Genomic DNA, 13,493 nt, shown 5'->3' on the forward strand with positions numbered 1-13,493 from the left:
GTGGCTAACTTAAACAGTCAATCTGCTAATCAAAATTTCCCCCTAATCATGCTTGAGGCTCACACCCTCTTTTTTACTAAACTCCAAGGGTTCTTTACGCAGCCCATTAAGATTGAAAAGGCTAACAAGAAAAAATTACCTGAGGCTGGATGGTATAATAAAGCCTGTAAAGTCGCCCGTCAGAACCTGAGTGTAGAACTTAGATAAAGAAATATTGAAGGTGTGAGAATTGCTAGAAAGATATATAGGCACGCACAGATAGTGGCCAAGAAACAGTGGGATGAAGAGCACTGGCAAGACTTGAAACATGCCTGTTTAGCCAAAGATCAAAAACAATTTTGGGCTATAGTCAAGTGGGACAGAGGTGGGATTGCACCATCCCCCCAAAATAATGTTGCCAAAAATCAGTGGGTTGACTTCTTCAGACCGCAATATGCTTCTAACCCATCTGAAGGTGAGTGCTCACTTCCCCCCACTATCTACTATCAAACGCAGGTGTTCTCGATTAAAGATGTTAATCTAGCACTAGATTGTGTAACTGGGGGTAGAGCTCCAGGAATGGATGGAATACCAGCCGATGTGTTTTTAACCGACAGATTATCTTGGTGCCAATATTTTCAATGGTTAGCTAATTCCGTGGCTATGGGTGCGCCTATTCCCCCCTCATGGAAAGGTGCGGAAATAATCCCAGTTTTTAAAAAAGGTGATAAATCACTACCTAGCAACTATAGACCTATCAGTCTTATAGACTCAGTTCAAAAACTTATAGGTCGATTAGTGCAAAATAAACTGCAATCCCGGGTAAAAGAAAACAACATTTTATCCCCTTATCAAGCTGGGTTTCGCCCTTGTACCAGTTCTGTTGACCAGGTTTTTTATTTTTTAGCACTTTACTGGAAGAACGTGAGACTGTCCAATGGGACCCTTTATGCGGTCTTTATAGACCTAAAATCAGCTTTTGACTTGGTGCCCCGATCTAAACTTTGGAGGGTTCTTGCTGAAGCAGGGATGGCGCCAGAACTGTTAACGTTACTTGTCCGCTTACATGAGAACAATTATGCATGTATTAGGTGGGGAAGTCAGGGGAAGGTGACAGACCCATTCCCTGTTGAGCGTGGTGTTCGACAGGGGTGTGCTTTAGCTCCTACACTGTTTTCATTGTATATTAACGGTATTGTCAATCACCTTAGTTGTTCCCCTACGGATGCCCCTGTATTGGCAGGGGCTCGTGTACCAGTCCTCATGTTCGCGGACGATACACTGATAGTCTCGCGGACACCAAGTGGGCTTCAGAAGGCATTAAACATGTTCGGTGATTTTTGTCAAAAACGTGGTCTTGAGATAAATACCTCTCAAACTAAGTTCATGTGCCTAAATCAGCGGAAATTTTTTAGAGGTGTTATTAATTTTAATGGCACTCCGTTGGAACAGGTTGAGGCATTTACATATCTAGGAATATCCCTCCATAGCAACATGAGTTGGATAAATCATATTGACATGGCTGCCTTAAAATTTCACCAGCTGGCAGGTGCAATTACCTCTAAATTTAAATCCTCCCTGACCAAGCCCATTACCCCTGCCTTAGAAATCTATAACATGAAAGTCATTAGTGCCTCCTTGTATGGTTCGGGACTGTGGGGCTTTGCTAATTTGAACCAATTAAGACTGGCAGAAAACAGATTTTTACGCTGCCTAGTTGGAGTTCCCCAAAGTACCCCAACGGTTCCGCTTGCATATGACCTAGGCAGGAAAAAAATTGAAGATTTGGCACGACTACGCCCACTCCTTTATTGGAGACGTATTCTGACAACTCCTGAACTAGCCCATTATGCTATTGCCCTGAAGGATATTATTAGGGCTGACCGCTTTCATTCCATCTTATGGCTCAAGGAAATTAGAGACCTGTTAATAAAACTGGAACTAGGACATTTATGGAATGACTCAAATGGTTCAAGTTTCCCATCTAAGTCAACTTTTAAAAAAATGTATTGGGATATGATCCTGACATCTGCTTCCAGCGCTGGCCAAAATGCCAAGCTAACGGGTCGCTTTCTTGATATCAAATCTATACCCTCTTGTGAGGCATATTGGGATATTATAGAAAGGACCAGTTTAGAATCGGGTCCCTTCCTGTAAAAGCATTTACCCATAGATGGTCATCCACCCAGGATGATAAGTGCCACCATTGTAAAGATTGGATCGAGGACATAGGTCATTTGTTGTTTGTATGTCCTCTGTACACCAACCCACGCTATAGGTGGTTAAAACCAGTGTGTATAAACTTGGGAACACGCAGGTATAAAGAGGCCCTAAGATTACTTGAATCTGATTGCACTCCCTGTATGGCCATCGCCATCGCAAAATGTTTAGGGTGGGCTTGGTTAATTCGCTCTCGCACCTTAAAGTCTCTAGAAGTTGGCCAATGAATTCCGGACTCTACACAACGCATGATTAATTTTAACATCAAGATTTTATTTTTTCTTGAACTGCTTTTATATCATTGATGATGTTTCACTCTTTTTAAAAAAATGTATGTTATTCGCCAGCATCATGATTTAATGAGTTCTTAAAAATGTACATATTGTATTTTATTTTAGTATTTATAGTATTGTTAGGATGTTCATTTGCTTTTATGACATGCTGTCGAATAAAGCTTGAAACTTGTTGAAAATCCATGGAGACAGACAATAAGTATGATTGAACCAAATGTTTCAAATAACCCGTTTGTAGGCCAGAACTGTGCAGAAAGGCGTATGACAACAGTGGAGTCAATATCAGAAGCACACAAGGATTTTGGACAAGGAAATGTAGAGAAGTCAGTAGGTTCAACTACAGAGGAATTAAGTGAATGGTTGAGAAGCTTGCAAAAGAAAGACAAAGAATCTCAGTCAATAGATGTGGCCAAACTAGGAATGGTACTGGAAGAGTTAATAGTAGGAACTATCCCTACGGAAAAGTTAAAAACTTACCAAGATGAGGAGTTGTTATTTCTGTGTAAAAGCATAACGTGGAGAGCAAAAAGTCTCCATGAAAGATTAGAAGAAGTGGCAAACGAAATGGGTATTGATATTGAAAAGGTAAAAGCACTACAGAAACCATATCGGGTAGATTTCACTGAAAAAGCCATTGAAAACATGAATACCACAGGACGAATAGGTCAGATTAAGAAGATAATTATTTTGTTGAGAAAATGGGGAGGGGTGGACAAATGGAAACGTAGATGGTATCAAAAAGAGATGATGTTTCAGATAAAACCTTTTCAGCTTTCTCTGTTAGAGAAAAAGAGAAGGTTGTGGCAGAATGCCCTATGAGAGAAATTCCAGGAGGAGGATATGTACATGTCCCATGGACTAGGCAAGATATTTTGTCATTTACAAATGACTTCCCTCGACTACGTGAAAAACCCGTCGAGTGGTATAGACAGGTGGATAGATTTGTAAAATTGTCCAAAGTATTGTGGATTGATCTAAATAGCTTGTTTGACATAATAGTACCAGCAGATCTATGGACAGAGTGCAAAATCATGATAGATTGGCCGACGCAAGAATACCCAAGGGATCCAAAAACAGGGGCTCCAGACCCTGAAGTAATGAAGAAATACGAACAGGTTATGGCATTTCTGAAAAACAAAGTACCTCCTAAAGAGGCAGACTGGGTAACAATTGACAGAACACATCAGGAGAGCAAAGAGTCAGTACACGCATATTATGAGAGGTTAATTTTGGCCTTTAAACAATTTAGTGGAGACGAAAATCTAAGTGAAAAGGATTTAAGTAATTTTGTATATAGGTTTGTATATGGTCTTCGTCCAGAAATTAGTGAGATGATAAAACAGCATACCGTAGACTGGCAAAATAAGAAAATAGACGAAGTACTGAGACATGCTAAATATTTCAGTGATGAGATTGAAGCAAAACAGTGAAAATTGAAAGAAAAGGCTATGTGAGCACAAGTAAAGGTAGCGGAGAGACAGGAAGCTCAATTAGCAGAACAAGCAGTGTCAAGACAAAAAGTTTATCCTGGGAAAGGTAAAGGAAATATCGAGGAAGGTAAGAAGAAATTTCCGTGTCATAATTGCGGTAGGATAGGGCATTGGAAATCCGAGTGTAAATTTCCCCCGAGTACTAACAATGAAAATGCATCATTGAATTCACAGGTGCAGAATGAGGTGAGTTGTCAACCGCAGCTACAGCAGCAGGTTGTAACACAACAGATTCAGGTGCCAAAACCACCTTTTCCACAGAGCAAACATTCCCAGAAGTATAGTAAGGAAGCGGGATTCTACAACGAAGAACAGGTAAATAAACTGCCAGGCGCTAGTGCTGTCCCTCGGGCTGAGTGGTCGCTCCCCAGTGCCTCCCTGCTTCAGTCGGTATCGTTGCTTGGCTGCCTATCTGCTCATTTAAATCATTATTGCTGCCTGCTGTGTGCCTGGTTGCCGCGCTGAACAATTTGCATTTCTGTACTGCTAAAGCGCCGCTTTTTCAGCATTTGCGCATTTCCGCTGGGCTCCCCCCTCCGCCTCCATTTTGCCTGTGTTGTTGTTGTGCTCATCTCTAGCCCGCCCCGCCTCCCAGCTGAGACGCCCTCGCCCCTCCCCCTCCGCTATCCATATATGACAGTAGTTCCCGCGCGCAGCGTCCACGCGCAGCGTCCGCGCCCAACCCGCGCCGAAGGTGCGCCAAAGGTAAGCCCGTCTACGCCCGTCCGCGCCTGGACCGCGCCCAGCGCCAGTCCCCCTGCCCCTCGCGCTGCCCAGCCCTCCCGCATTACCTACGATGCCGCCTCCCTCCTAGCCCTCGACCCCGGTCGCGCCCCCAACTGCGTCCAAGCCGCTCCTGGACACACCCATGGACCTTTCTCTTGCTACTCCTGCAAATTCATCGGCACCGACAACATCTCCGCTACTACCACACCACAGATTCCCGACCCCAACCACCTACAATGCATCCTTCTCAACACCCGATCTGTCCACAGACACGCCATTGACCTATGGAATCTACTAGACACCACCTCCCCGGACATCGCCTTCCTAACGGAAACATGGATGAACGCTTCCTCCGCCCCAGACATCACCATTGCCATCCCTGAAGACTATAAGATCACTCGCAAAGACCGTACCAGCCACACAGGAGGAGGAATCGCTATCGTCCATAAGAAATCAATCCGCATCTCAACCAGCTATGACGCCAACCTCGCCAACTCCGAACACCTTCACTTCCAGATCCACATCGACCCCAAGACCACACTCAGAGGCACCCTCCTCTACAGACCACCAGGACCCCGCGCAAAATTCAGTGAAGACATCACGGACTTCATCACTCCACTCGCGCTCCCCTCCAAAGAATACATCCTTCTGGGAGACCTCAACTTTCACCTTGAAAAGATCAACGACCACAACACCACCACCCTCCTGGACAACCTCGCCAACCTCGGACTTAAACAACTGGTCACTTCCCCCACCCACATCGCAGGTCACACACTCGACCCCATCTTCTCCTCCAGCAATCATGTCTCCTTCAGCCACACTACGGATCTCCTCTGGACTGACCACAGCTGCGTTCACTTCACCTACAACAAGCCCAAACCCACCAACCACCTCCAACCGACTCTGCAAAGAAACTGGAACAAAATCACCTCCGACCAGATCTCCTCATCGCTCCTTCTAAACACCCCAGCCCACTCCTCGGACCCAAACCTAGCCGCCGCCAACTTCACCCGATGGCTATCCAACACCGCAGACACCTTAGCACCACTGAAAAAACGTCAAAGCAAACCTGGCAACAAGAAGGCCTCATGGTTCAACGATGATCTTAAGAAGTCCAAGAAACTCTGCCGCACCCTTGAAAAAGCGTGGAAAAAAGACCCAACCACCAGCACCAAGGACGCCTTCAAAAACGCCACCCGCACTCACCACCAACTAATCCGAAAGGCCAAGAAAACAGCATTCAAGGACCGACTCGACAACAACGCCCACAACAGCAAGGAACTTTTCAACATCGTCAAGGAGTTTTCCAATCCCTCGGCCAACTCCAACGACATCACCGCCTCTCAAGCCCTCTGCGACTCCCTAGCCTCATTCTTCCACAACAAGATTGCAGACATCCACAACAGCTTCGACAACCAACCCGGGGCCCAACCCACCCAACCACATGCTGAACACTCTCCCCCCGCGAACACCCTTAACGACTGGAACCCAATCTCCACTGAGGACACCATCCGCCTAATGAACTCCATCCACTCAGGATCCCCCACAGACCCATGCCCTCACCACATCTTCAACAAAGCAGACTCCGTCATAGCACCGCACCTCCGAGACGTCATCAACTGCTCCTTCAACTCCGCCACCTTTCCGGAAACCTGGATACACGCTGAACTCACCGCCCTTCTGAAAAAACCCACAGCGGACCCCACCGAACTCAAAAATTACCGCCCCATCTCGCTCCTTCCATTCCCGGCCAAAGTAATCGAGAAAGCTGTCAACAACCAGCTCACCGCTTTCCTCGAAGCCAACAAATCCCTCGACTCCTCACAATCTGGCTTCCGAGCAAAACACAGCACTGAGACCGCCCTTATCGCAGCAACAGACGACATTCGAACCCTACTGGACAATGGAGACACAGTCGCCCTCATCCTCCTCGACCTCTCTGCTGCTTTCGACACAGTCTGCCACAGCACCCTGTTACAACGCCTCAATAACATCGGAATAAAAGGAAAAGCACTTGAATGGATCACCTCTTTCCTCACCGGAAGAACCCAGAGAGTCCGTCTTCCACCATTCAAGTCCGAGGCCACCGAAGTCATCTGTGGCGTACCACAAGGATCCTCTCTCAGCCCCACCCTCTTCAACGTATACATGAGCCCCCTCGCGACCATCGCCCGCCAACACAACCTCAACATCATCTCTTACGCGGATGACACTCAACTGATCCTTTCTCTCACCAAGGACCCCAGCACCGCCAAAACTAACCTACACGAAGGAATGAAAGAAGTTGCTGAATGGATGAAACATAGCCGTCTGAAACTGAACTCAGATAAAACAGAAGTCCTCATCCTAGGTACATCCCCCTCTGCATGGGACGACTCATGGTGGCCGGTAGCCCTTGGAAAAGCACCCATCCCGACAGACCACGCACGGAACCTAGGCGTTATCCTGGATTCTTCACTCTCAATGAACAGACAAGTCAGCGCCGTATCTTCATCTTGCTTCAACATTCTTCGCATGCTCAAAAAAACATTTAGATGGATCCCCACCGAAACCAGGAAAACAGTCACCCATGCTCTAGTCACGAGCCGACTGGACTACGGAAACACCCTCTACGCAGGCACTACCGCTAAACTCCAAAAGAAACTCCAACGAATCCAAAACGCCTCAGCCAGAATCATATTAGACATCCCACGCAACGAACACATCTCTGGTCACCTGAAAGACCTCCACTGGCTACCCGTCAATAAGAGAATCACTTTCCGACTGCTAACCCACGCACACAAATCACTCTACGACATCGGACCAGAATGCCTCAACTCAAGACTGTCCTTCTACACCCCCTCCCGCCAATTATGTTCCTCCAGCCAAGCCCTCGCCACCGTACCTCGCATCAACAAGACCACCATGGGAGGCAGATCCTTCTCTTACCTGGCTGCTAAAACATGGAACTCACTCCCCACTCACCTTCGCCTTACCCAGAACCACCTAGCTTTCAGAAAGCAACTTAAAACGTGGATTTTTGACAAGTAATCCTCCCCCCCCCCCCCTCCTTAGCGCCTTGAGACCCTCTGGGTATGTAGTGCGCTTTATAAATTCTCTGACTTGACTTGACTTGACTTCTCAGTATTGGCTGCAACGCGATGAAAGCGATTCAGAGGAGGGTTATTGACGGTGCCGAAGGGAGGAAGAAGAGTGCGTACTTGGCGCAACTCTAGAAGTAGACCAGAGAGGCCCATTTGTAGATGGAAAAGTTAATGATGAAAATATTACTTTCCTAGTTGATACTGGTGCTACTCGATCAACTGTTAGATCAGCTGATGTTAAGAATCTTCCTCTCTCGGATGAAACGATCCAAGTAGTTGGTGTATCCAACAGACAGATTAAAACTTACCTTACAGAACCAGTGAAAATTAGCATAGGGAAATGTTCTGAAATGCACCGCTTTGTCGTGTGTGACACCAGTCCTGTGAACTTGTTAGGTAGAGATTTATTGTGCAAGATGAACTGCACTATATTTTGGACCCCAGATGGAATAGCATTTGAAACACCAGATGATGATGTGCTGTATAAAATGACAATGGCAAACAGGGAGAAGGAGGTTACTGGAACCTATGCTGTATTTAACCCTGACGAATTACCTAAAGAATTAAAACAATCTGTTAAAGCAGAAGTTTGGGATTTCACCGGAGAAGACGTAGGATTAATGAGAAATCTAGATCCAGTAAAAATAACAGTAAAAGAAGGAGTAAGGTATCCAAATGTCCCTCAATATAAATTGACACCTGAAATAATCGAAGGAGTTACTCCTGTGATTGAGAAAATGATAAAACAAGGAATTTTGAGAGAAATAATGAGTAGTCCATGTAATTCACCAATAATGGGACTGAAAAAGCCTAGTGGGAAGTTCAGGATAGTACAAGATCTGAGAAAGCTAAACAAAATTGTTGTATCATGCTGTCCCATTGTACCAAATCCATCTGTGATTTTATATCAGATTCCCCATGACGCAGAATGGTATACAGTGATTGATCTATGCCATGCTTTCTTTTCCATCCCTTTGCACCATGACAGTCAGCAAATTTTTGCATTTCGTTTCGGTGAGCATATTTTGGCGTGGTGCCGAATCCCATAGGGGTATACCGAAAGCCCCTCAATATTTAATCAGCTATTGAAGAAGTCTTTGGAAAGTCTAGAAATGCCAAAAATTCTGTACTAGTTCAATACATCGATGACCTACTTGTGGCATCGAAAACCCGTGAAGCTTGTGAGGTAGACACGGTAGCCTTGCTGAATCATTTGGCAGATGGAGGACTAAAAGTGTCAACCAAAGGAAATGATGGACTGAGTGTTGAACATTGCAAACACTCACCTCCAGTCAACTGATCTGGGTTTAATCCATCACCGTTCTTTAGCCCACTCTGCCACCCCAGATCAGACATGGCCATATCCAAATCAGTCTGACCCTGTGCCTCATGGGAACAGTCCAGCACGAACTGCCAAGCCATGTCTTCCCTGGACCAGAAACAAGCTTCCTAGGACCGGTTTCTGGCATTTCAGCCGTCTTCAGCCAGGCTTGCTTGAATCCAGTGGCAAAGCGAGCAAGGGACTCACGTCTGAGCATACCCTGCCAATGGATTAAACCCAGATCAGTTGACTGGGGGTGAGTGCTTGCAATGTTCAACACTCCGTCCATCATTTCCTTTGGTTTTTGCTTTGTTCGCCATAAGTTGGCAGGGTATGCTCAGACGTGAGTCCCTTGCTCACTTTGCCACTGGATTCAAGCAAGCCTGGCTGAATACGGCTGAAATGCCAGAAACCGGTCCTAGGAAGCTTTTTTCCGGTCCAGGGAAGACATGGCTTGGCAGTTCGTGCTGGACTGTTCCATGATAGAAAAAACCACAGGAGTGTAACCCGTAGACCAAACTGAGATCAGGGTAATAACAATGTAATTGTAACAATATCTCAGCAGGAATTATTGAATTATTTGTAGTCGTATGTACAAGACATTACAAACACACACAGAGAAAAAGAGGCTGCAAATATTTTGATTAATGCGCCCATGGGCGTCATATATTAAGGGAAGATTAACGAAATAGTCAACAGATTATAACAGCACTTTTCGGTCTTAATACCATAACAACCCTATGGGAAAAAGTGTACAATGTGCTCGTGACATAAGTGTGACGGCGCAAGTGACAACGTGAAGAAAACCATAGCAAGGGGCGCAACAAGATATATACAAATTATGTACAAATTCAAGGTTCCAAGCAACAGTTTCAATTGTTCATTTGAAAGTTCTCAAGGAGTTATTTTCGGGAACCAAAAGATCAAAGAGCGCCAAAAGGATTTGGAGCTGATGGGCACAGGTCGACGACGTTTCGATCCTTAATAATTTCGGATCATCCTCAGGACCAGGGTCGTAAATTTCAGGGTAGTGCTGTGGCCCGGGGTAGGGGGACTCTGTCAAGGAGGGTTCCGGGTTGAAGGATAAGAAGGTCACGGTGTGTCCAGGAGAGACATCAGAGGACTCGAGATTAGTTCAAGCGTCTCGCGGGTAGGAGCGGAGCTGCGGAACCGGAGGGGCGCGGAAAGGCGCTTCAGTGTTTTAGAAAGCAGGTCAGGGGAGTCGCCACGGACGTGTGCGGAGCTCTACCGAAGCCTTTCACAGGCTTCGGTAGAGCTCCGCACACGTCCGTGGCGGCTTGATGTACCTTCGTGAAATTTTGGACCACGACTCCCCTGACCTGCTTTCTAAAACACTGAAGCGCCTTTCCGCGCCCCTCCGGTTCCGCAGCTCCGCTCCTACCCGCGAGACGCTTGAACTAATCTCGAGTCCTCTGATGTCTCCCCTGGACACACCGTGACCTTCTTATCCTTCATCCCGGAACCCTCCTTGACAGAGTCCCCCTACCCCGGGCCACTGCACTCCCCTGAAATTTACGACCCTGGTCCTGAGGATGATCCGAAATTATTAAGGATCGAAACGTCGTCGACCTGTGCCCATCAGCTCCAAATCCTTTTGGCGCTCTTTGATCTTTTGGTTCCCGAAAATAACTCCTTGAGAACTTTCAAATGAACAATTGAAACTGTTGCTTGGAACCTTGAATTTGTACATAATTTGTATATATCGTGTTGCGCCCCTTGCTATGGTTTTCTTCACGTGGTCACTTGCGCCGTCACACTTATGTCACGAGCACATTGTACACTTTTTCCCATAGGGTTGTTATGGTATTAAGACCGAAAAGTGCTGTTATAATCTGTTGACTATTTCGTTAATCTTCCCTTAATATATGACGCCCATGGGCGCATTAATCAAAATATTTGCAGCCTCTTTTTCTCTCTGTGTGTTTGTAATGTCTTGTACATACGACTACAAATAATTCAATAATTCCTGCTGAGATATTGTTACAATTACATGGACTGTTCCATGAGGCACAGGGTCAGACTGATTTGCATATGGCCATGTCTGAACTGGGGTGGCAGAGTGGGCTAAAGAACGGTGATGGATTAAACTCAGATCAGTTGACTGGGGGTGAGTACTTGCAATGTTTAACACTCCGTCCATCATTTCCTTTGGTTTTTGGACTAAAAGTGTCACCATCGAAATTACAATTTTGTAAGAAGGAAGTACAATATTTAGGACATAACATTGAAAAAGGACTGAGAAGGATAACCATAGACAGAATCAGGATCATAAAGAGAATGAGTCCACCTATGACCCAAAGAGAAGTGAGGATGTTTCAGGGAATGGTTGGATATTGTCGTCAATGGATTAGCAATTTTCCGTTGCTCACAAAACCTTTGGTCCAACTGACAAGAAGTGATGTGAAAGATCCCATTGATTTGAACAAAGAGGAATTGGCAGCATTCAAAAGATTGAGAGATGGGTTGTGTGAAGCACCTGCATTGGGTATGCCTGATTATGAAAAAGAATTTGAGTTGTATTGCTGTGAGAGAAATGGATGTGCACTCTCTGTTCTAGTACAGAAGCATGGAAAACTGAGGAGACTAATTGCATATTTTTCATCAATGTTGGACCCAGTAGCTGCAGCCCTACCTGGGTGTTTGAAAGCAGTAGCTGCTACATGTCGAAGTTTGGAACAGAGTGAGGGAATTGTGATGGGATATCCTGTGAAAGTGTTTGTACCTCATGATGTGGCGATCCTTTTAACAAGGAGTCGCACTCAGTATATGACCATAGTCGGCTGACTAAGTATGAAAAGGTCATATTGGGTGCAACAAATGTAAGTCTTGTAAGATGCGTGAATGTGACTCCTTCAACATTGTTGCCTGATGCAGAGAATGTGGAAGTAAGAGATGAAGCAGATCATGACTGTCTGGATGTACAGGATTTCTGTACAAAACCACGACCTGACATAAAAGATGAACCCTTACCAGAAAGTGATTTTGTTATGTTTGTTGATGGGTTTTGTTTGAGGACAGCTGATGGAGTATTGAGTGCAGCATATGCGGTATGTACAGTTGCAGCAGTAATGGAAGCATCCTATCTGAAAGGAGTGAAATCGGCCCAAGTATCTATGGCTATGGAGTTGTCCACGACTTCGGCCAGATATGGCTGCAGAGAGGATTCTTAACCTCAAGTGAAACTCCCATTAAGAATGCTGAAGTGGTTGGAAAGTTGCTTGAGGCGATACAGCTGCCTAGGCAATTGGCTGTTGCAAAATGTGCTGCCCATAGTCACAGTAGTGATTATATCGCTACTGGAAACAAATTTGCAAATGACATGGGGCAATACTGTGCACAAAATCAGAAATCAATCAATCGGGCTAAGGAAAAAGAGGTGATTTCTTGATTTTCAATGTTTACTAACACTGTGGGAACATGGGAAGAAGTAAGACAATTGCAGGAAGAAGCAGAAGAGGAGGAAATAAAACAGTAGGTAAAAGCAGGATGTGCACCAAGAGAGAAAGATCATGTGTGGGTCTATCGAGATAGAAGACCAGTCATGCCTGATAGCATGATGTCTGCCATGGCACGGATGTATCATGGACAGGGACACATAGGGAGAGACGCTATGATCAGGTCCTTTAAGCATACCTGGTATAATGCAAAGTTCAGACTTGTAGCAGAAAGTCTTTGTCAGAGATGCCTAATATGTCAACAATACAACCCAGGAAGAAAGACAATAGTGAGTCTAGGAAAAATAGGTCGAGAAGGAGGGCCTTTTACCAGAATGCAAGTGGATTTCATTGAAATGCCTCCCTGTAACAGGTTGAGGTATGTCTTGGTTATGGTCTGTCTATTTTCCAGATGGGTAGATGTGAGACCGGCCTCACGGCGTTGCCCTCTCCATCATCCAGCCAACCTGCAACCACCCTCAAGACACGACATCTCCGACTCCGGCCACCCCAGCCACCCCCGATCCACGGGCCGGCCAGAGGCCTGACAGACTCAACACCCTACCACGCATGCCCAACCGAGGGAGCGGGAACCCTCGAGCCAGACCCAGAGGCGCCAGCCCAATCACACCTCGGGTCGCCTTCCCCGGGAGGACTCAATCGGCCACCAGGCCCCTGGGGAGCAGGCGCCTCCCCTACCGAGCGTCTGGGGTCCCTCCCAGACCCACCTGAAAAGACCAAAGAAGTGAGCGGCAGGAAATCCCGCCGAACCCCCTCCGTCACCCCAGTCCCCCCTCTGCGAGCACTCCGGACTTCAAAGAACCAGTGGAGTATAACAAGGGGTGCCGGAGAAACAAGGAGAGAAGACCTGGAACCATCTGAGCCTGCTGACGCTGTCGCGGCTCCTGAACCCTGAAGTCACCTGG

This window comes from Triturus cristatus, chromosome 11 (assembly GCF_964204655.1).
Source record: "Triturus cristatus chromosome 11, aTriCri1.1, whole genome shotgun sequence".
Classification (NCBI taxonomy): Eukaryota; Metazoa; Chordata; class Amphibia; order Caudata; family Salamandridae; genus Triturus; species Triturus cristatus.